We start from the raw sequence: 24,749 nt of genomic DNA, 5'->3' as shown, positions 1-24,749 counted from the left end.
TTCATAAGTCTGGGGAGGGAAGATCAGTCAGCACTGGAGGGAACAAGAAACATAGGTAGGAAGGAGCAGCCAGAGTGGTGGGGCAGTGCAATGGAGCCACCCTTTTGACACCACTGTTGCTGGTTTCTGGGAGGGTGCAGGGCTACGGCTGGGCAGTGGTGAGGTCAGGGCTGTGTGGGTGCACTGGCAGAAACACCAGATTGGCTTTGTCAGTGTAGCCATTCAGTCCAAACCTCGGTGCCACCCTGCTTTGCCCCTCTCCATCCAGGTAAGTAGTAGCAACCCCAGGGATGGGAAGGAGGCTCTGCGGCATGTTCCCACCAGGCTGGCTGCTTGTTCAGGCAGCATAGTACTGCTGCTACACAGTACAATTAGTGAAGTGAAAGCTACATCCAATGCAGGCATGGGTTTTCACTGCCACCACCCATATGAATTGCTGGATAATGGGGAAGGCATGGGAAGCTCTGTGTGTTCCCAGGCTCCTCTGTGTTCTACAGTGGCCAGGGCCCCCGGAACTTACAGGAAATGTGGTCCCCATGGTTCCCAACATACCTGGACACTGCTAGGAACTTGTTCATGGTAACATCGAGAGCCTGAAGCCAGTACAGTGGTACCTTCAGGTTGCAGACGCTTCAGGTTACAGACTCCGCTAACCCAGAAATAGTACCTTGGGTTAAGAACTTTGCTTCAGGATGAGAACAGAAATCGTGTGGCAGTGGCGTGGTAAGGCCCCATTAGCTAAAGTGGTACCTCAGGTTAAGAACAGTTTCAGGTTAAGAACGGACCTCCAGAACAAATTAAGTTCTTAACCCGAGGTACCACTGTACTGAATATGAATTGGCCATGGAAAAACCCCAAGCTAATTACAACTGCGCTTTTGTCTACATAAATGGAGCTACCGTTGAGCCCAGTCAACTCTGTGTCAATGACATTAATGAGAACCAAGCAGAGTTTCAAGGCTTCTTGTTTAATCAACCTCACATGAATATTGGGGATAAGCCCTTAAGTTTTTAGGCAACATATTTGAAGACCTTTCTTGTTATTTGTTTTTAACTCTGCCATTCATTCCGAAAGCTCTTTGGGATTTTCCCCTGCACACCACAGTGACAAGTTTTTCTGTCTTAGCTTTCAGTTGCTTGAAAAAGGAAAAGCACTCTGGTTTATAAGTTGACTGTTTTTATATCATATTATCAACCAAAGAAATACAAATGCCATTCAGCCAGTCACCTTCATTAATGAGTTTTATTCAGGCATTCACAAGATTGTGTGAGGGTGTGTCTAGAGGGTGTGTGAGCAGAAGAGCCGACCCCAATCCAAATGACTCCTCGCGTGTCACCCTTGCTCCCTGCACTTTCTCCAGACAATGCATAATTTTATAGACACCTTTCATGCCACCACTTCCTCACCTTTTCTCTGGAACCTTTGGGACTTTTCAGTTTAGAGAAAAGGCAAGTAAGAGGTTTAGATGATAAAAGTTTATAAAAGTGCATTAAAATGCTGACAATTTTTTTATGGGTGCAAAAGCCCCCACAAGCTGATGAAGTAACAAAGGCTGGATCTAGACACATTTAAAAAAAGCATTTCAGGAAAACATGTTGTAAACCTCGAAGTGGAAAATCACGTTGGTGAAAGATGGAACTCCACAGCACCACCTGGTGTCACGGTGTTATAACGCATATAAAACAAATTTTCTTTACTAATGTAGCTGAGTCTATACTGAACTGAAGATAGGAATTTTTTTGAGAGAAACTGAAATTGGCAGATATGTCCATCCCTAGCTGCTTAGGAGCATGCTCACGGCAGTGTTGTGGATAATAGTAACCGTGGGGATTTCATTTCCCATGGTTCTTGGCAACCCTGGATGTTTCCATGCTCAGTGCAGGAGGTTGGCAGCAATGACAGAGTTTGGGAGCCCTCCTTACCACCACCTGAACTTTTTAAATGGAGTATTGGGGAAGTTGGAAGGGAGTAAATGACGGGTTGAAATTGAAATATGTAAGAAGATGATCTTAAAGTGTAATTTCATTTCTTTTGCTCTTTTTTACATGCTTCCATCTTGCAAAAAGGAAAAGGAAAAGAAATGATGAACAGAATTACTTTGCTGAAAAAGAACCAAATCTCTATTCCGTTATGGGAAAGCACCTGAATAGGGTGAAACAAAAGCAGGACAATTAGGGTTTTGTTTTGTTTTTAACTCCCCAAGCAAAATCTTCAGACAAAATCTCCACTGGCTAGAATGTACATTCAATTTTTTTTAAAAAAATAATGTCTCTGTTACACTTTCTATTCCTCATTAATATTCAGAAGGATGCGCTCCACAGTATTCTGCAGATCGCTTCTTAACATGTCCTATCAAAACAAGGAGCCCAAATATGAGGATTTTCCCTTGAACTGCAAAACTAGACAAGATTTCACAGCGACTCTAATTTATTTGGTAGTGGAGCTACAGATACACTTGTTCTCTTATCTCCTACTTTTTTGGTATGACAAATAAATATGCCTTTTGTCCGTAGCCAATATGGCACGAATACTTAGAACTAGCATGATTGGAATGGAATCACTGAATCAATTGGAAATAGTGTGCGCTGCTGCCTTCCGACCGCCTTTTGCTTTATAGTACATAAGAGCATTCAAATCCATTGGGGGAGGGGCAGAACGAGTTCTGAAGGTAGTTAATCATTTGTGCAAATGGAAGGTGTGTGGAATGGGAGATAGGATTCAGCGGCTGCGAGCTTCAGTAAGGCTGAGAGAATGGGCATGCTGAGTGCCATTAATTTGCACCAAGTACACAGGGGTCCAGAAAGAAATGGTTTAGTTAATTAAAGCATTTCACCAAGATGGATTCAAAATATGTTTAGTATTGCATTAAAATGAGCTGAGCACTACCTTTTACATGAAGCGCATTAAGATAATTGGTTTGATATTGGAAGGGGGGAGGGGATGGATAGATTTTGGAGTTACTTTAGGTTTTTCCTAAGTGTAAGTAGAAATATTTAATTTACTGTTGCGTTTCTACTCCAGCTTTCTTCTAAGGAGACCAAGGTATGGCACATGGTTCTTCCAGCTCACAACAACACTGTGAGGTATGCTAGACAGTAAGATGAGGCATGAGCTTTATGGCTGAGCAGGGATTTGAACTCTGGTCTGCAACAGTGTAACCACAAGATCACACTAGTTCTCAAACATTATTAGACAGAGAATCTCTACCCTAAAGAATGTTCCCTCCTTTCCACCATTACAAGAGAAATGCAAGTTAAATTTTCTTTCTTTGAATTTATATTAGATTAACAGACAACATATAGATATATAACCATGCACTTCTAATACTTCCTTTGTATTCATTCAACGCCCCCCCCCAAAAAAAACCCAATAAAAAAGGCCAAGATCAACATACGAGTCTATATATTTATTGTTTTCAGAAGTAGCCGTGAACCTTGAGTGTAGTTCAGCCCCAAGCGATAGTAACTGCCACACTGTGCAGTTTAAAACAGTGACTAGGAAGCTTCTTGGACTTAGCTCAAATTAGACCTTCCTATCCCAGATAAGTTCAAATTGGGCCCAATTTAGCTTGTTTTAAATTCACGCTTGTTCTGAACTTTGGGTCTCATTATGCTTCCAGTGATGTCACAAGGAACACCTCTAAGCTATGAGGCCTCTAGTTTTATTCCCAACTGACTATAACTTTCCCTAATCCAGTGCTTTTCCCCCCTAATGGCACAAGATAATCACCATTTTATAGTTCAAATAAGGGAAAATAAATACCGTAAATGGACAAAAGTACAAAGATTCACAAAATGTTTGGGGGGTATGCGTACCCCTGCATACCCCCAGAAAAAAAACCCATTGCCCTAATCTATTAGTGGCAACATGGGTTGGGTTTGCAGCCCTGGGCACAGCTGAAACCGCAAAGTTCTTAGCTATGCTATTCCTCTATCTCTTTCCCTGCCTTCTTCAAGCCTGAAAGCAGTGACAAGTGCATGGGAAATATATAGCAGTCTCCCCTCCCCTTCTCCTTTCGGACAGCAGTTTCAGATTGGGCCCAGAGACAGAGATCAAGCAAATGGGCAGTGATGGAGAGGAAAGCAGGGAGTGACATTGCCCAAGGCCTCGCCAAACTCTGGAGCCAATGAAAAGAAATCCTCTTTTAGTGCTCATAAGACAGCATCAACTTCAGGGTAAACATGGGCCAAGGCCCAGGGCAAGTACATTTCCCAGGGGTCTTAGCCTCCTCAGTGCTCTTGCTCTGTAATGTGGCTTGTGGTGGCAGCTGCCCTTCTCGTGTTTCAGCAGGAAAAAGGAAGAGGGTACCTGTAGCAGTGACATAGTCTAGTTCATGGGCAGAGGGCTAGAGTGAAGAACTTCATAGTCTCAACTCTCCAATTCAAACCGAGAGTTGCATCCACTAATGAAGTGAATTATCAAATGGGCCTTCCGTGTACGAGAGCAGATTTATCTTGTCTGTGTGATAGACCGTTTCCATCTTGAGAAAGCGAGAAGGAACAAGTTGCCTAAGTAAATTGTGTGATGTGCTTAATTTGACATTTTAAAGTAGAGGCTGACTAACCGGCTGTCATGGGCGACTGCATCTGTTCGGCAAATTGTACTGGATGCTATGATGAGGTGCTTGCATTTTTAACTCTGGAGATCTTCATTCAAATTAACTGATAAGGCACATTTAACCCATGTCAGGTTAAGCCTTTTTTTGATTAATTACCTGTTGTTTCCTCTGCCACCAACATGGAAAACAGGATGGCAGGCTCTGTATGGCTGGCTGTTTTTGCAAAGAGGTATGAACGCTGCCTGAATGTGGTGCTTTTGACCAAATCCTTAATAAATTGATTGCCAGTAGCACAGAGCCTGACTAGTTTGCTGGATATAAAATAAGAACAAATAAAATGGTACAAGTACAAGCTTATGCTAAAGTGTACTACGTTGAACTAGATGGGAAATTGCACACAGGACTGTCTGTTCATTGCTCTGGTACTTAAACCAGGCACAATTAAAACAGACTTTGTACCATTTGCCCAACCAATATAGCAAGATGAAGTCCAAATGTTCACAGATGGTAGACCTTCATTGTAAATTAAAGAATTATACTTTGGTGGCCCAAAATGTGTTTGAGTGAAAGCAGGAATGCCCAAAGGAACGCACAGACCAGCTCCGCTGTGTGATGACCCTACAATTTTCCTCTTGACAGTGAAGAATGGTTTTTAATTTTACTAATTTTGATTTTTAATTTCATCCGAGGTTTTACCATCTGCTTGTACACAGGGCTTCCTTTTCAAACACTGCCTTCAGATTTCTCTTTGGCGGAAGCTAAAAATGCAACGGGATAGATATATTTAGCCAAAATTAATCAAGAGTGACCATAAATGAAAGGAGAAGCGCCTCTGGAAGACAAATGACGGAGCCATTTACTTAATATAAATAGGTGCACATCTCTGGATGGAGGTATAGTGCAAGTTCAGCTCAGCAAGCCTTAATATGCAACTGTGCACATTTTTATTCACACAAAGCAATTTGGATTAAAAGAGAAAGGGGTGAAAGATCATATGGGTATAAGCTGTCTATTGATACATTTAGGCTCGAGATCAGAAGACGCAGCTTATCATTACCGAAGAGAAGCAAGGAATAATCTCCCTAGGACAGTCATGAGAACAAATATCCTACAAGCAGGGCAGGATTCATTTGGTGGAAAGTAACTGGTGATTAATTATAATGAGGTATTGCAACAGTGCCTCACTGGAGTCCTAAAAGCATTCCCTTTTAGTCAAAAGATTATTGTCTCCCCAACCCCCACGAACACACATGAAAGGATGGCATATCAACAAGCACAGACTTGTGTATTAGTAAACTGATGTGGCAACAGCAACACCAGAGACCCAGTCCGTGTGCGAACTGCTGTTGGTAGAACTAGCAACATGGGCAATGGAAGCAACTATGCTGGTGACACTGCCCAGACGAGTATGCTTGGCTTACTAATATTACCAGGCATGGGTGGAAGCAGCCACTACATAGCGACTCCTACCCGTGAGGTGTGTCCTGAAGTGACTGTTAGAATTCCTGCTCCATGATTGCAGTCATGAGATTGTTGTCTATCACATGACGGTATATGTTTTGATTCCACAGAGTGGGAAGTGGCGGAGACAGGATGTTTGTGTTACTGTGTTCCGTGAAGTGGGACTATTGTCTTTTGTTCTTTTTCTCTTTTTGCTGTCTGATGCTAGAGAGAGAGGGAGCCATGTTGCAGTGCTCCGTGTGTGTTTATACGTAAAAGTAAATTAGCCAAAATGCTGAGTTGCTGAGGTCTGTTATGCATGATGCACAAACTCTGCAGATCCCCAAGTGTGCCAGTGTCAGTTGGCATCAGTCGCTGCGATGTTTGGGCTGAAGAAAGCTTTTGAAGCTCCCGAACGATTGACCAGGAGGGAGAGAACATGCCAGTCTGGCATGTGTCTCTGCCAGGGTCCTACTCAAGTGTAGGCTGAACTCCTGACAGTGACCTGGGACATTACTGAAGAAGTGCCACCAGCCAAACATACCACAATGTCCATGTTCACTTGGCAATGCTTTTTATAACATTGGGAGGGGGGAGTGTATGCACGCACACATGGCAATCATCATCTAAAACAAGTTCCTCATCAGGTTTTACAAGAAATGCTGCAGCTTGCAAGAAAAAAGGACAAAACTGAATGTTCTCTTTGCAGGTTTGTTCAGGAATTTGCAAAGCTCATCTAAGCAATGGAATGAGTGAGTTACAACAGGAGATTCTTTGGGATTTATATACAGTGGAACCTCTACCTGCAACCATAATCTGTTCCGGAGGTCCGTCTGGAGATAGAAATGGGTCACTGGGAGAGGCACCGTTGTGCGGAGGTGGCGACTGCCCACTTCTGCACATGTGCGAATGGTGGCAAACCCGCTGGTTACTTCCGGGTTTGACATGGATGTTGGGCAAAATGGATGCAAGTAGAGGCAGACATAAGAGGTTTGACTGTACTAGGAAACAGCCTCATCAAGTTGAACTAATAGTTCACACTTCTCTTGAAGGTCATCTAAAATCAGCTTGTAAACCGCCTTGAGTATTGTGAGATAGAAAGGCGGTATACAAATTAAAAGTGATGACGATGATGAGGAGGAGGAGGAGGAGGATGATAAATAAATAAATAAATAAATAAATAAATAAAGTTCAGGTGCTGGATGTGGCTAAATTTGAAAGAACCACCACCTCCCCCAAGGAGCTAAAAGCACACACACACACACACACACACACACACACACACCCCACTACATCTTCTGGCTCAGCCTGTTTAGCAGTTTTAAGGTATACTTCTGGTTGTCAGTCAAAACTATAAATTAATACCCTCCCCAAAGGAACAGCAGTATATCACCAGAAAAAGTGTTGTACATTTTACCCCACTTAAAGGCTTTGTTAATATTCACAATAATTGAGTTTTAGTGCCTTTGAAATAGACAGTAAAATGGTTGGCTACACAAACTACCAAGGGATAGGTAGAGTAGCTTTCATTAAGCACTGATTCCCATGAAACCATTCATTACCAGCAGTTTGGGATTATGGGACATTAATTATCTTTTTTAAAAAAATATATAATAATTTTTATTAACCGACCAATCAAATCAAATCAAATCACATCAACTAAATTCCGAATTACAAAGCCGAATTTTAAATTTTGTTGAGGGGACCCATATTTCAAGATCCGAAGGGGGATTCTGATCATCTTCTTGCTATGCGTTAATGTCCAAATCAGTCCAAACAAAGTTCATAATTCTATCCAGTCTTATCTTGCTGTTTCCACCTCTCATCTTGTTCGTATATTTTCTCTTTTTTCTTTATGATCTCTTCTGATAATCTCCTTAAGCCAATAAACACCACTAATAATCCTGTGGGACATTAATTATCTAACCAGCAATTAATTAATAGTGATAATAACTAATTTGGAAAAGAGTATAGTTAGAATAAAGTATATATACTGACTTTTTATCATTACAGGTGCAATTTTCTATCAGCTTTGATCCATGGGAAACAGGACAACCAAATACAATTGTCATATAAAATCCTCTATTTTAGTCAAATAGCCATAGCTATATACTCCAAACACTTGCTGTAAGCCTATTTTCAAGAAACCCAACTATACAGGAGTATAGCACATAATACTATAGCACATTACTTACATGATTTTCAATGTACTGGGGTTAAACTTCCCCGTGTAAGCCCCATCCTGTATGTCCACCCTGTATGATCACAACAGAATTTCCTGGTCTGATGTGATGACCTTTGATCATGTCAGACACATTCATTAATCTCTCACTTTCTACAAGCAATTATTTTGCATTGTAAGTGGACTCTATGTGGCTACTGCCATTATATAGTTTAGTCACCTGCTGGAACTAGACAAAGGGTGGAATCCAAAACCCCTTTGCACCAGGCTGTGAGTGGAGTCAGGACTTTTCTCTTGCTCCTCCATTTTTGCTTCAATGAGACAATACAGTTCTTGTCTTGTATCTTAAATAGTGTGCTCTTTAAGCATTCCAGGACACACTCAATATTCTTTCTCCCACTATACTGAGCTGCTGAATCCAAGACACAAAATTTAGGCTATATGACTTAACTTGGCTATGGCGCACCTAGTAAGGCCTGAGCCATACATATATTAAAATATTGACATTTTTGTTGCATGCCAAGGTGAAATCATACAAAGACTGGGAAAAGTGAGGTCCTTGCAATGAATGCATATTCTGTGAGACAATTCCAAGCCCGAATCTTGTCAACAGAACTGATTCCCTATCTTTATAGTGAAAGATGATTTAAAAAGAGATAAACAGCACCGTACTGGCCTAGAAAGTAAAACAAAACAAAACCCACTTCCTTCCCTCTGGAGAATCTTTTCATTATTCTGCTTATATTGGCTATGAAATAAGGAGGGGGATTATCTCAAGACATTCTTCTGCTATCTCTATTTTCCCCTGTCTTCAAGTTTTAACTCTTATTGATTTGCTTACCTATTGGTTGGCATTCGTTATTCTGAAAATAAAAACTTTAAAAGGAGGAAATCCCAACAAGTCTTGCTTCATAATAATTATTCCTGCAATTAAAGCAGAACAATGAATTCCAAGCCTAATCCCTTCTAAAATGGGGGGGGGGGGGAGTCAAGCTAAATGCAGTCCTTGGGTTTAGACTTTGCTGACTTTCCAAAGAGGGAGTAAAGACTTAAGCTACCATTCTATTGGTCTCCTGAATTTAATGTATAGAAGGAGCCATCAGACATTTCAGTTTTGGCCATCCCTTGGGAGCCTTGGGAAAGAGTTAAAAAGCGCTCTTCTGGATCAAATCTCACCTGAGTCAGCATGCTATGCTTTCCTCCAATTTTCCAGCTACCACCCCCTCAGTGCACCCTGGAGTGAATCCCAATCTCTGTGCATTCATTACTTTGGAAGGAGCAACTCTGACAGACACAACTGTGATCTAGATACCATACCAGACTGTCAGTTTGCACTTCTTAGTGCAGAAAGTATTGATCTGATGTGTGGAGATCTTTCCTATTCCAATTAATACAAGAGGATTCTATAAGCTAATAGAAGCTTCTCTGTGTGAGAGAACCAGGCAGAAGGGTCATGATTGTTTGTGTTATACCTTCTGCTGACTATAAATATAGGCAAGAAGGAGTGTGGGTTTTACTTTCTATTTCTCTTTCTTCTGGTATAGTGTTCTGTACATAGTATACTTAGTGTTAAGTTTTAGTCTTATTAGGAGTTAAGTTTTTGTAAGTGCTGCAACTGGATTTTTATGGACTGTGCCAATCCTGAATGTATTTGGATTTATGACCATTATGCTCATTTGCCTTCAGCACAGGTAAAGCTCTGCTGGATGAAGTACGATTGCCTCTGGTCTATTTTTGGAAACTGCAACATGTTTTAAGGTTTTCCTCTACACATACAACACAGACTTCTCCAACCTGGTGTGCCACAACTCCCTTCAGCCCTAACCAGTGTGTCCAATGTCCAGGGATGATCTGGGCACCAAGTTGGAGACAGCTGTCTGGACTAAAGCATGCAGCCTGGATGGACAAGTGAACTGGAATGTAGGAGATAAACATTGGGGTGTTAAAGCACACAGTCAGACCCCAGTTTCTAATTAAGAGATTCTATCAAGATTTTTAAAAAGAAAGAAATTTGAAAAGGTAGTGTAACAAAATATGCAAAACTATTCACTCGATTTAGGCTGTACAGCCCTAAACGGAGGCTCCAAGACACATAGATCACCCATGAGTTCCAATACAGTGGTACCTCGGGTTCCATACGCTTCAGGTTACATACGCTTCAGGTTACAGACTCCACTAACCCAGAAATAGTACCTCGGGTTAAGAACTTTGCTTCAGGATGAGAACAGAAATCACGCAGCAGCAGCAGCAGGAGGCCCCATTAGCTAAAGTGGTGCTTCAGGTTAAGAACAGTTTTAGGTTAAGAACGGACCTCCGGAACAAATTAAGTATGTCACCAGAGGTACCACTGTACAGCAAAAATATGTCCAAAGAAGCAACACATTGAAGAGGGGAACAGCCTCATCTTATTCCTTGTCCTCAGGGCAGAGGGGAGATAACCCACCAATCAGGTACAGCAAAGTCAGACTGAAAAAGACTTTCTTGTAGTGAAGCAAGACATCTCAGAACATACTGAGAAGGACATGGACTTCAGGTAGGCAAACTATAAGATGATGAATGGGACCTATCTCCTGTTGGTTCCCAATGGACAGGACTATCTGAGGAGGCAATAGAGAGCCTGAGAGATGCTTGAGGCAGCATGCTAGAGGCAACTAATGCATCCTCAACCTTTCTCCCCACATTTTGTCTTCAGGAAACCCACAAGCCAGGAAGAAAGACAGTGGCCTTCCACCTCTGTTCTGATTCTGCAGTACCAAGTTAAAAAAAAAAAAATCACATACACTGCAAATAGCAAAGTTCCAAAAACTACATTTCTCAGCTAAAATCCTTATGTGTTCTAAACAAGTGCTTGTCTCTATTTTTCATTTTGAATCAGTTTTAACAAGCCAAGACAATTATACTATATCAAATTCAGCAGAGGGGGAGGCGGGAGAATCAGCACTTTAATGCGCCATAACATGGTGCGTTCAGCATTTGTAAGGTAATGTCTACCAATGAGTATAGATATTCAATAATTATCATTAAAACAAGAAAATGAACAGCTCAAGGGAACAAAGCTGGACAAAGAAGTTTCACTTCCAAATCACCAGTGGAAATTTTGCTAAGTCAGTATTTGCTCCAGTAATTGCCGATTTATGACTCCATGGTGCCTCGTGTTGAATATGCTGATGGTCTCCATCAAATAGGAATAACATATTTTGAGGTATGCCAAAATTTCCTGTGGGGGCAATTGTTTCTTCAAGTGCTGTTCTTCCCCTATCCAAGCACATCTCACACTTCATGGTAATATATTGGCAGTAGCTTTCCTGTTATACTATAGTTTAGCTGTGTGTGTTGGCATGAGGGGGGGGATAAACCTATTTGTTTGTTTTTTGTCTTCATTTCCTTGAAAATGAACCCCATGTTTATTGTAAAGGTGAGGATGAAAGGCATCACTCCCCCCCCCACCAAGGGCATGCATAGGTTTATTGAATCTATATCACATTTTCCCTCCAAAGAGCTTGCCTCTTGCTCTGCCCCCATTTTAACCTCATGATGACAGATGTTCTGCCATTCAGCAACAGCCCTTCCTCAAAGTACAGCATCCAAAGGAGAACAGAGAGGTGTCTTGTTTACCTTGTTAACTGGGCTAATCCCAGTTCAAAGACATATGGTGCTGTTACTCATGTCAGCACATTATTTGTGTTGCAAGTCTTCTGTCTAAGACCCACAGCACTCCTAGGAAGCTTTCTAATGCTGGGTCTGTCTAGTTCAAGAATGTCTCCACTTCCGGTCGAGCCACGGACCCGTCGCAAGCGGGATTTTCTCAGTAAGAGAAAGTCCGGGTTCTCGAGGGTAAAAGGGGGTCTACAGGGCGCGATAGCCCCCCAAAACCCCTCTGGAGGGAAACCAGAGGGTCAGGATCCCAGTGGAGCCATTTGCAGATCGCCCGCCCGCCAGGTAACTCCGTAATAGGAGCGAAGAGAGCGGCGGGCGGAGAAAGGCACCGGGAAGCCATTGTCTCACTCTCGAGAACGCAGCTCCAGGCTTGCAGGGCGAGTGACCGATTCTCAAAAGCAATCAATCGGAGCCTAATTTGGATTATAATTGGAGTATGAAAGAAAGGCTTTGAAAAAAAGGAGATAAAATAGAGGTCAGTTTTGACTGCAATCGGAGAGGAACGCAAGACTACGAGCGGAGCGTGGAGCAGAGGTTGGTAAAACGGCAAACGGTTTGAACTTCTCCCTCTTAGAGAACTTGTTAAAAGTGAGATAAATTGTTGCAAAACTAACAAAAAGTTGCAGAAAAAGAAGATAACTAAAAGAGGGAGCAGAGGGTAACTATTTTGTGACTTTAAAAGGTCTTTGATACAACGAACGGTCTGAGCGAAGTAAGTAAGAAAGAAAGTTACTTCTTGGTACTTTCGGTTTTGGAAAAAAACTGGGATGCGATTTCTATGAATGAACTCAGGCAGAGAGAAGTGAACTTAAGATTGAGGATGGTTCCAGAGGTGCAAGGAGAAAATATTAAAGAGAAGTTAATAAAAGAGATAGCACAATGGATGGAGATGAATGCAGATGAGGCGGCAAGATCGGTGCAAAGTGCTTTTTGAATGAAGATAAGATCGGCTAAGGCAAGAAAATTTCTGGGGGACTGCCTGATTACCTTTAAGGACAGAAAGAGGAGAAATTTGATACTCCAGAAAAATAGAGAGAACAGGCTAAACATTGAAGGAAACTATATAATTATTTTTAAAGACATCCTGATCAGGCTACTTAAACGGAGAGACCCATATAAACCAACAGTTCAGATTTTAAGGAAAAATAATATAGAATTCAGATGGGAATACCCGGAAGGAATCTCTTTTATTTACAAAAGTAAAAGACATAGACTTACGAGCCCAGAAGAAATAGGAATTTTTTTTAGAAAATATAAAGAGCTGCGAAGTGATGAGGAAGAAACAAGAGAAGTGGAACCAGTAATGGAGGCAGCAGGAGGAGTGGACCCGGATGAATTAGAGGAAGAAAGAAAGCGGGAAGAAGAAAAAGAAGAAGAAGAGGAGGAGGAGGAGGAGGAGGTAGATGAATTATAAAATTTGTAATAAAGAATTCAAAATGGCGAAAATGGAGTTAAAGTTATGGACCTGGAATATTAATGGGATTAATGATAAAAAAAACGAAATAAAGTCAAAGAACATCTAAAAAAGAAAAATTTGGATATCATTTGTCTACAAGAAACTCATGTGGCAAGAAGACATAAAAAAATTAATTAATAAAAGACTGGAAAATGAATTTATATCTTTGGATAGGAGTAAAAAAAGAGGAGTAGTTTTGTACATCGGGGAAAAAATTGAAGCTCAACAAATTTTTAAAGATGAAGAAGGCAGAGTTATGGCAGTTCAAATTAAGTGGTAAGGAGAAAAAATAATAATTGCCGGGATCTATGCACCAAATGGAAACAAGACAGAATTTTATAAAAATTTAGAAGAAAGACTGTTCAAATATATGGATCAGAAAATTATAATAATGGGAGACCTGAATGGAGTGGTGTCAATGGAAATGGACAGACTGAGAACAACAGGGGTGAGTAAAGATGGGAAATTACCTAAGACTTTTTTCTCAATGACTAAGAATTGCAATTTGATTGACATTTGGAGACTTAGACACCCACTGGAGAAACAATTCACGTTTTATTCAGAACCAAACCAATCCATGTCAAGAATAGACCAGGTGTTGGTCTCAAATGAATTAACCCCAAGAATCTCGAAAATTGAAATTCAACCAAGAGTGATTTCGGACCATTGTGCAATAAAATTCGAATTAAAAGGTTTTGAAGAAAGAACGTTTAGATGGAGAATAAACGACTATCTTCTAGATAATCAGAAAGTAGTAGAAAATGCTCAAAAGAACCTGTCGTAATATTTTGTAAATAACTGCATTAAGGGAACAAAAATGAGTACGGTCTGGGACGCCAGCAAAGCTGTGATGAGGGGTTTTTTCATTCAACAAAATGCCCTGAAAAATAAAAATAGGGAAAAGAATAAAAAGGAATTATTGAGACAAATAATGGAGAATGAACAAAAACTGATAAAAAACCCAAATAACGAAAAAGACAAAACATAAAGACTCTACAAACACAGTTTGCAATGATAATAAATAAGGAAGTAGAAGGGAATATAAAAAGAATGAAACAAATAAATTTTGAATTTGTGAATAAATCAGGAAAATGGCTGGCGTGGCAGATAAAGAAAAGAAAAGAGCAGAATACAGTAAACAAAATCATCATTGAAGGTACGGAAATAGATGGGAAATTGCACACAGAACTGTCTGTTCATTGCTCTGGTACTTAAACCAGGCGCAATTAAAACAGACTTTGTACCATTTGCCCAACCAATATAGCAAGATGAAGTCCAAATGTTCACAGATGGTAGACCTTCATTGTAAATTAAAGAATTATACTTTGGTGGCCCAAAATGTGTTTGAGTGAAAGCAGGAATGCCCAAAGGAACGCACAGACCAGCTCCACTGTGTGATGACCCTGTGTGATTGTATAAAAATGTTTGGGAAATGAATAAAAATTATTATAAAAAAAAGAATGTCTGCATCAACTGATGACAAGATTACGGCCAAGAGTCATTCCCACCTCGACCCGAGATGTTGAGGATTGAACATGAGAACTTCTGCAATCAAGGCACATGCTCTATCACTCCACAGCCCTCTCATCAAGGAACATAATGGAATTCTAAACCCAGGGCAGGCTTTTCAAGGTGGAAACAAAAAATATTGACAGTGGTAAAGGGGTGATTGAAATAAATTTTAAAAATTGTCCAGTAGCACCTTAGAGACAACTAAGTTTGTTCTGGGTATAAGCTTTCGTGTGCATGCACACTTCTTCAGATACACTGAAACAGAAGTCACCAGACCCTTATATATAGTGAGAGGGTGGGGTGGGTTTTTTCTCAGAAGGGTAGTAGGAGATGGGTGATTGACTCAATGGGTATGGTAAACCTGTTGACGACTTAACGACTGCAATTAGTCCTACAGGAGAAAGCAAGGGATAGTATGCAGATGACCAAAAATAGCTTTAGCATATGTAATGAGACAAGAATCCAATATCTCTATTCAGACCAGGTCTCTCCATCGTTTTCAGTTTAGTAATAAGAATCTGAAGAATTCTTATTACTATCTGAAGAAGTGTGCATGCACACGAAAGCTCATACCAAGAACTGACTTAGTTGGTCTTTAAGGTGCTACTGGAAGGAATTTGTTTAGTTTAGTAATAAGTTGTAATTCAGCAACTTCTCTTTCAAGTCTATTTCTGAAATTCTTTTGTAATAAGACAACTTCTTTGAGATCCTGTATTAAATGTCCTGGGAGACTGAAGTGTTCTTCTACTGGCTTCTCTGTCTTGTGATTCCTGATGCTTTCCTGTCATACTAGTTAAGCTGTGTGTGTTGGGATGAGGGGCAATCGTGAACCCTGAGCTCTAGGAATAGGGCATAAGAGGCCCTTGCCAGAGTAATCTTCAGACTAATCTACTCCATTGAAAACAGCACATGCACACTGCCATGTAGAAGCGTTCCATTTTGGAGTGGCAAAAAATTTGCAAGTAAATGTGACCTAAATAAAACTCCAGTTTTATCTTACTCTCGTAATAATTTATCACTGCATGGAAGGTGCTGGCACTTCTTGAAAATGCAGTGACAGCTACAGAGCATGGCTTTGATTTGACTAGCCTCCTAGATGGCACTACGAAATGAAAGTATACCACACTACAAAATCTGCTGAAGTCAGCGTGTCAGGGAACTGCCATCGGAAGAGCAGGTGGTGGAAGGGCTCAAGGAGGTTAGGAGAGACTTAACCGCAGAGGAGGGAACCAGCAGGGGGAGAGAAGGAGCTCCGAGGGAAAAGGGAGTCGGAGGGATGGCTCTGGGACACTTCTAGCGAAAACAGTGAGGAGGTTTCAGGACCTCCTATAGGGACACCCACACCTCGCCAGAAACTGTCACGCCGAGAGTCCAGAAGACGCGTTTCCGTTAAGGAGCTTTTATGTTGGAAGAGATTCCGCAAACGCCCACTGTCAGATTCTGCCAGCGATTGAGGGAGCCATGCTTAAGGGGCTCCGCTACAGACAGAGCTTTGCTAATCTGGGCAAACTCTGAGGGACTAAGCTTTTACGCACAAGCAGCTCATCATCCCATCACAGCAATCCGACAGTCTTTGAAAGCCGCTTGTGCAAGGAGAGGCATCATGAGCAACCCAACCGGAGCCGGAGTAGCAGGAGGAGCTGGAGCGGGTCCAAGCCTGGAGGAAAGGTACAGGGCATTGGAGGTCCAGCTAGCGCTGCAAACGGCAAGGCTCAAGGAGAGGAGGGCTCAGGATGCAGAAAAGGGAAAGGCCACCCCACTCACAAGGAAGGTGCCAGGATTGGTGCAGAAGTTTGGGGGTGATCCCAGGAACTATCAAGCTTTTAGGACAGAGATGCAATATGCCCTCAATCTGCAGTTTGATGACTTTCCTGATGAGGAATCGAGGGTAGCGTTTGTGATTGGGCATCTCGAAGGGGGGGGCGAAAGACTGGGTGAGACCCCTGATGGCAGCTAATAATGACGCCCTAAAGGACACAAGGAAGTTTTTTCGCGCCATGGATCTGATGTTTTCCAGCAAGATTGAGCAGGGAGTGGTGCGCAGACAGTTAATGGGGTGTAAACAAGGGAGCCGATCTGTCCGTGAGTACTGGACTGAGTTCACCATGCTGATCCATAAATTGGGTTGGGATTTGTCGGCAGAACCGATACAAATGCTGTTCGAAGAAGGACTATCTTCGGCAGTGAAGGACGAACTTTCCCGGGCGCCCAGGGCGGAGTCTATGGACCAGCTGACTAAATCCGCGCTGGCCATAGGAGCACGCCAGGAGGCGAGAGCCTTGGAGAAGCGGGAAGGGAAGGGGGAACGTTGGAGGGATTTCCGCATTCCAGAGATTCCCAAGCAGCATTCCCCACCAGCAGAGCCGATGGAAATTGGAACAGCGCGCACGCGCGCAGTTTCAAACCCCAGTGAAGGGCGGAAGAAGGAGGGAAAGAGCGCCAAGAAATGTTTTCTCTGCCAACAGCCAGGTCACTTTGCCAGAGTCTGTCCGCAAAGAAAGGAATGGCAAGGGATGGCGGGAGCTGTTGGGGGGGAGGAGGAGGGAGTTAAGGAGCAAGTAAAAGCCAACGCCTGGCTGCCACCATCGGGGCACAGCAGCCAGGCCAAAGAGCAGTGAATGTGCCCACGCCGGAACCCCCAAGACCAGCGCTTGTAATAGAGGTGTTGCTAGAGCTGCCAAACGGACACCCATTAAAGATAAAGGTGCTATTGGACTCAGGCAGCTCCTGCAATTTTATGAGTAAGGAGTTTGCAGCCGAACACCAGATACAGACTATCCCTTTGAGCAACCCGTTGCAGGTGACCACGATTGATGGGAGGGAGCTGTTGGGGGGAGAAGTTAACCAACAGACTGTCCCAATGATAATGAGGGTGGCAAGACACACTGAACTGATAGCATTTAATGTGGCCACCTTGGGAGGAGCGCCCATTATTTTGGGGATGAGCTGGCTGGCACTGCATGATCCGCTAGTGGGATGGCACCAGAGGGTAGTTTCCTTTGGGTCAGCACATTGCATGGCACACTGCAAGGAAGGGGAAGCCCAGGTAGGAGCCCAGGCTACGCTAGCAGGGATGGAAGTAACAGATAAAGGGAAGGTACCACGACAATACGCCAACCTGGTTAACGTCTTCAGCGAAAGAGAAGCAGATAAACTGCCCCCGCACAGACCCTTTGACTGTCAAATTAACTTACTCCCAGGAGCACAACTGCCAGTGGGCAAGCTGTATGCAATGTCAGACAGGGAGATGCAAGAGTTAAGGGAGTTCATTGACAAGAACCTCAAGCGAGGTTTCATCAGAGAGTCACGCGCGGTGGAGGGCAGCCCAGTGTTCTTTGTGGACAAAAAAAATACGGATAAACCCAGATTGGTCGTGGACTTCCGGGCCCTGAATGCAGTGTCAGAACCCGTGACTTTCCCCATGCCCAGAATCGATGACATTTTGACCCGGGTGAGGAAAGGGAAAATTTTTACCAAGCTGGACCTAAGGGGGGCGTATAACCTGATACGTATGAGAAAGGGAGACGAGTGGAAAACCACTATGTTCACCCCCTTGGGGGCCTTTGAGTACCTCGTTATGCCTTTCGGTCTACAGGGGGGCTCGGCCTGTTTTCAATCGTTCATGAATCACGTCCTGGGACCATTGCTTTACAAGAAATGTGTAGCGTTTTTAGATGACGTCCTGGTGTACTCAGAGAATGAGGAGCAGCATGTGCGAGATGTAAGAGAGGTACTGAGCAGACTGCAAGAAAACCAGCTGTGGGTGAAACTGGAGAAGTGTGAGTTTCATACCAGAGAGGTGGAATTCCTGGGGTACCGGTTGTCAGACAAGGGATTGGCCATGGATCCCAGCAAGGTTCAAGCGGTACTGGAATGGAAGACACCGAAAACTAAGAAGGACGTGCAAAGGTTCCTGGGCTTCGGAAACTTCTATCGGAAGTTCATCAAGAACTTTGCCCACTTAACGGTGCCCATCACTGATTGTCTCAGCAGCAAGAAGAAATTTGTTTGGACGGAAGAGGCGCAGCGGGCGTTCGAAAGATTGAAGGCGTTTGCGTCGGAAGAACAACTTTTGCACGTGGATCTACAGCAACCAATGAGAGTGGAGACTGACGCATCAGACCGAGCGGTGGGGGCGGTGCTTCTACAGCCGGGAAAAGATACGTCGGAATGGAGACCGTGTGCCTTCTTCTCGTGGAAGCTGAACAAATCCAAGAGGAACTACACCGTGTACGACCGAGAACTACTCGCCATTCATGAAGCTTTCCGGAGATGGCGACACTTGCTGAGTGGAGCGCAGCACAAGGTCCAAGTGCGCACCGACCACAAAAAATCTAGAATACTGGAGAACTGCCCGAGTACTGAACCAGAGACAAGTGAGATGGGCCCAGGAGTTCTCCAATTTCCATTTTGAAATTTGATATGTGCCGGGGAAGGAGAATGTCAAAGCGGACGCTCTCTCTCGTAAACCAGAGTATTTAGAGGGAGAGGGGGCGCCAGAGGAGAGACATATCATCCCTGAGGACCACTGGGTGTGTGGGGCGGCATTGGTGGGGCAAAGAGAACTGGTAGAGGAAATCGAGAACGATGAATACGCCCAAGATAAATTCAGAGGACTCCGGGGAGGTGGAGAGAACACAGGGGGGTTTGAGGAAAGGAACGGAACGTTGTATTACAAGGGGGCACTGTACATACCGGAAGGAGAATTGAGGGGTTGGGTACTCAAACAATTGCACAACAGCCCCACAGCGGGGCACTTCGGGCAACACAAAACCATGTGGTTGGTTACCAGGGAGTTTTGGTGGCCCAAGGTGAGGGAAGACGTACGGGAATATGTTAGGGGGTGCGACCGGTGCCAGCGAGCAAAAGGGGAGAGGTTGGCACCAGCGGGGCTATTGGAACCCTTACCCACACCAGAAAGGCCATGGGAGGCAGTATCCATAGATTTTATGACGGATCTGCCAAAATCCAAAGGGAAAACAGCTGTCATGGTGGTAGTAGACCTGTTAACCAAGATGTGCCACTTTGTAGCATGCTCACATGCGGTCACGGCAGAAGAGACAGCCAAATTGTTTGTAGAACACATTTTTAGGTTGCATGGCGCCCCCTTGAGGGTGGTCTCTGACCGAGGGAAACAATTTACGTCCAGGTTCTGGAGGAAGCTCATGAGCTTGCTGCACGTAGAAGTCAATTTTTCGACTGCCCGACACCCTGAAACCAACGGGCAGGCGGAAAGAGCAAACGGTATCCTCCAACAATACTTGAGGTGTTATGTCAATGACAGAGAAAATGATTGGGTAGAAAAGTTGGCACTGGCGGAATTTGCCTACAATAATGCGGAGAATGTGTCCACAGGGATGAGTCCCTTTTTGGCAAATTATGGGTGTCATCCCAGGGCTTTTCCAGGGGAAGGAGGGGAGAGATGGAGCGTCCCGGCAGCAGAACATTTTGTAGAGGAGATGGAAGCGATCCACCGTCAGCTCCAACTTAACCTAGAAAGGGCCAAGGAAGAATACAAGAAGCAGGCAGACAGGAATAGAAGGGAAGGTGAAACCATAAGGGTGGGGGACCAGGTGTGGCTGTCGACCCAAGGGTTGCCGTTCAAAGGGGGTTGTAAGAAATTGAGACCCAAAAGATTGGGACCATTTGAGGTCATTCAACAGGTCAATCCGGTGGCGTTCAAACTCAGGTTACCTAACCACATGAAACTGCACCCAGTATTCCACAGGTCATTGTTGTCACCATACGGGGGGGACGTGAAGGGTTGTTCACTCAGGGACCAGAAATAGAAGAAAGGGAGCGCAACAACCATGTGGCGGAAATCATTGACTCCAGGTGGAAGGGTAATCAGGTGGAGTATTTGGTAGCTTGGGAAGGGGAACCAGAGTCAGAAAACACCTGGGTAAGTGCAGAGGAAGTCAATGACGAGGTTTTGATAGAAACGTTTCATCAAAGGTTCCCAAGGAAACCTCAGTCTGTAACGAGGTTCCGGAGGGAACATTTTGGCACCACCGACGAGGAAGAGGAGTTCGAAGGGTTCCCGGAATCAGAGCTGGAAGAAGGAGTAGACTCTGATGAGGAGTAGTACTGGGGGGCTAGGGACAGCAACCGGTGGAGGGAAGTGTTCGAGACTTCGGAAGATGAGGGAGGCTCTTTCAGGTTTTGCATCCTCACCGCCCATGGAGGAAGGGACGGGAGGGGGTGAAGGGGGCCCTGGAGGGGAGGTGGATGTCAGGGAACTGCCATTGGAAGAGCAGGTGGTGGAAGGGCTCAAGGAGGTTAGGAGAGACTTAACCGCAGAGGAGGGAACCAGCAGGGGGAGAGAAGGAGCTCCGAGGGAAAGGGAGTCGGAGGGATGGCTCTGGGACACTTCTAGCGAAAACAGTGAGGAGGTTTCAGGACCTCCTATAGGGACACCCACACCTCGCCGGAAACTGTCACGCTGAGAGTCCAGAAGACGCGTTTCCGTTAAGGAGCTTTTATGTTGGAAGAGATTCCGCAAACGCCCACTGTCAGATTCTGCCAGCGATTGAGGGAGCCATGCTTAAGGGGCTCCGCTACAGACAGAGCTTTGCTAATCTGGGCAAACTCTGAGGGACTAAGCTTTTACGCACAAGCAGCTCATCATCCCATCACACAGCGCAATGCCTTTCTATGTGAAAGCAGTGAAGTTCTATCCTCTATTAAACTTTATATTGAAAAGGCACAGGATAGATCACATTATATACCTCTAACCCTATGAGTAAATCTACAGATGAGATACTAATTTAAGTTGCAATTACTGTGGCAGACTGAATGCATGAATACTGTTGCCATTCTTGCATTAAAATGATTCAGAGAGGAGCAAGGGCTAAAGAAGAAAAATGCATTTTTTTTTTGTTTTTATTATTATTGCTTATCATTGTTATTTTGGTTTGGGCCTGCTATGATTATGATTATGAGTTTTTCATTGATATTTCTCATTGCAAGTAGCATTGCCAGAGAAGTAATAACTGCCCCACTCTCCACATAAAAGCATCAGGGGAGCAGTTTAAAAGTAATGATGAAAAAAGTCTTTTGTGGCAACCCGGGAACAAAGTGGAAGCTTCCACGTCTTGTATGAGAAGCTTATGGCTTATGTAATAAAATCATCCATTTAAAACAAAAAGAGAAAGGGCTGTTCATCCAGATTTGGATGTTACTTCTTTCTCTTTACAAAATGACATGCCTGAGTGAGTATCAATCAACGTTTCACTCCTTCTCTTTCTCAAAATGGTTCTCAGAGTTAATGAAGTGGGTTCATCATAAGGTTCTCTGCCAACATCTCATTTTTACTCAGTCTATTTAAAACAAAAACAACAAAAAACCCTCTCCTTTGGTGAGAGGATTCAATCTGCAACATTCCACATAATAATTTTAGCAGTACCAGAAACTGAACTGATGTATTGTCACAGCATAATACCTCAGGTAAGCATTTCAATGGGAGCTTTAATATTATTTGAGGGTCACAGCGTACCTGACATTTCAGTTTGTCAGCAGGGCACTCACATCTCTGGTGCAATCGTTAAAATATACTTTAATAAGGTTTCTACGGCTATGTAGGGTCATCCATTATGGACAAAGCTATTGTGGTCAATGAGACTAGAAGAGTAGAGGGTTATCCACTTTTTCTTTCTAAGGGAAGTGTCAGCAAATAATACAATGCAATCCTTATGAAGCACTGACCTATGCTTTTTAATTTCCTAAGGAGGGTATTTCCAGAAGGAAGGAAAGATCGAATTATAGTAAGGATAGCTAATTTTTTTCCCCTCATAGGAGCAGTTATTAAATCATAAATATGATCAATTGCTAATTAAAAGACAAGATGACTTATTTGCTTTCAGGATGGGAGCTAATCACCCAGTGGTGTTTATTCTGAATGTATAATATTTTATGCCTGGGGTACTCTCTGAAATTACATTTCCAGCATTAAGTATTAACAGGCTACAGTCCTAAAGTCACAATGTGCTCTTTTCACTTTTGGGATAGTAATTCCTATGAATCACTATACTTTTCGTATCAATAAATGCCTTGTTTGGCAATAGGTAAGTCCTGAAAACTCTTCTTTTATGCTGGGGCTGGGAGCTGGGGGCACTGCCATACAGTGGTTCCGCTCCTTCCTCCTGGGCCATGTCAAGAAAGTGGTGTTGGAGGATGAGTGTTCAGACCCCTGGGCTCTCACTTGTGGGGTGCCTCAGGGTTCAGTCCTCTCCCCCATGCTTTTCAACATTTACATGCAGCCACTGGGAGAGATCATCAGGAGGTTTGGGCTGGGTGTTCATCAGTATGCACATGATACCCAGCTCTACCTCTCTTTTAAATCAGAACCAGTGAAGGCAGTGAAGGTCCTGTGTGAGTGTCTGGAGGCGGTTGGAGGATGGATGGCGGCCAACAGATTGAGGTTGAATCATGACAAGACAAAAGTACTGTTTTTGGGGGACAGGGGGCAGGTGGGTGTGGGGGACTCCCTGGTCCTGAATGGGGTAACTGTGCCCCTGAAGGACCAGGTGCGCAGCCTGGAAGTCATTTTGGACTCACAGCTGTCCATGGAGGCGCAGTTTAATTCTGTGTCCAGGGCGGCTGTCTACCAGCTCCACCTGGTATGCAGGCTAAGACCCTACCTGCCTGCGGACTGTCTTGCCAGAGTGGTGCATGCTCTAGTTATCTCCCGCTTGGACTACTGCAATGCGCTCTACGTGGGGCTACCTTTGAAGGTGACCCGGAAACTGCAATTAATCCAGAATATGGCAGCTAGACTGGTGACCGGGAGTGGCCACCGGGACCACATAACACCAGTCCTGAGAGATCTGCATTGGCTCCCAGTATGTTTCCGAGCACAATTCAAAGTGTTGGTGCTGACCTTTAAAGCCCTAAACGGCCTCGGTCCTGTATACCTGAAGGTGTGTCTCCACCCCCATCATTCAGCTCGGACACTGAGATCCAGCACCGAGGGCCTTCTGGCAGTTCTCTCATTGAGAGAAGTGAGGTTACAGGGAACCAGACAGAGGGCCTTCACTGTAGTGGTGCCCTCCCTGTGGAACGCCCTCCCTTCAGATGTGAAGGAAATAAGTAGCTATCTTATCTTTAGAAGACATCTGAAGGCAGCCCTGTTTAGGGAAGTTTTTAATATTTAATGCTGTATTGTTTTTAACACTCGATTGGAAGCTGCCCAGAGTGCCTGGGGAAACTCAGCCAGATTGGTGGGGTATTATTATTATTATTATTATTATTATTATTATTATTATTATTTCCCCCTAGAGGTGGGAGGGATTATTTTTCTTCACATTACCAAAAGCTGCCTAACCACTATAAAAAACTGTATTTTTGACATTACAATATTTGGGGTAAAAGAACATTGTATTTTCTTTTAACTCTTTTTGTATAGAACTTGCATCTGATCAGTCATGCTATGTACACAGTCTTACTTTTATCTCCTCTTCCATTTAAACTTTCACAAATGCAACCACAATGGCCATGGGAAGATGCATGGCAGTTGTGGCCCAGGGCGGCAGCCCCTCAGACCCCTGAAAGACAAAATAACCACCATGGTGTCTGACCATCGAATCGCCTTCCTGGTTGGGAGTTCAAAATTGCCCTATCAGGGGCAAGCTGTGGGGCAGAGCCTGAGTGGAGATCAAGGTCGACTGCACTAATCACAGTAGGTTTTAAAAGCAAAAGGTATGGACATGGGCAAAAACGATTCTGTTGTAATCTGCCAGTGTGTAATTGCTTTTAAAGAAATGAATATACATTGAAGCAAAACTTTCCATCATAAATTGTGGCCGGAAATCCTGCCAGCCCCCACAGCCGACCAAGACCAGAGCCAATGTCAGCCGGCCACACGGGGCGATTACTTCCCACGCTCACCTTGCTGGCAGCTGCGTTGAGGAAACGGTGCCTGCAGTCAAATTGGCTTGAATCCAGCA

At 43.7% G+C, this 24,749-nt stretch overlaps 1 long non-coding RNA gene across 1 annotated transcript in view; it reads right to left on the bottom strand.

Moving 5' to 3' along the window:
• LOC309350886 overlaps positions 1-24,374 on the bottom strand; it is a 111,498-nt gene extending 87,124 nt beyond the window's left edge. Inside the window, exon 1 of the long non-coding RNA XR_014160560.1 lies at positions 24,249-24,374. This is a non-coding gene — a long non-coding RNA (uncharacterized lncRNA). The remainder of the gene's footprint in view (positions 1-24,248) is intronic.
• Between the last annotated feature and the right edge of the window lie 375 nt (positions 24,375-24,749).

This window comes from Podarcis erhardii (assembly GCF_964252035.2).
Source record: "Podarcis erhardii genome assembly, chromosome: 10".
NCBI lineage: Eukaryota > Metazoa > Chordata > Lepidosauria > Squamata > Lacertidae > Podarcis > Podarcis erhardii.
This window is presented reverse-complemented; position numbering and strand designations above follow the sequence as displayed.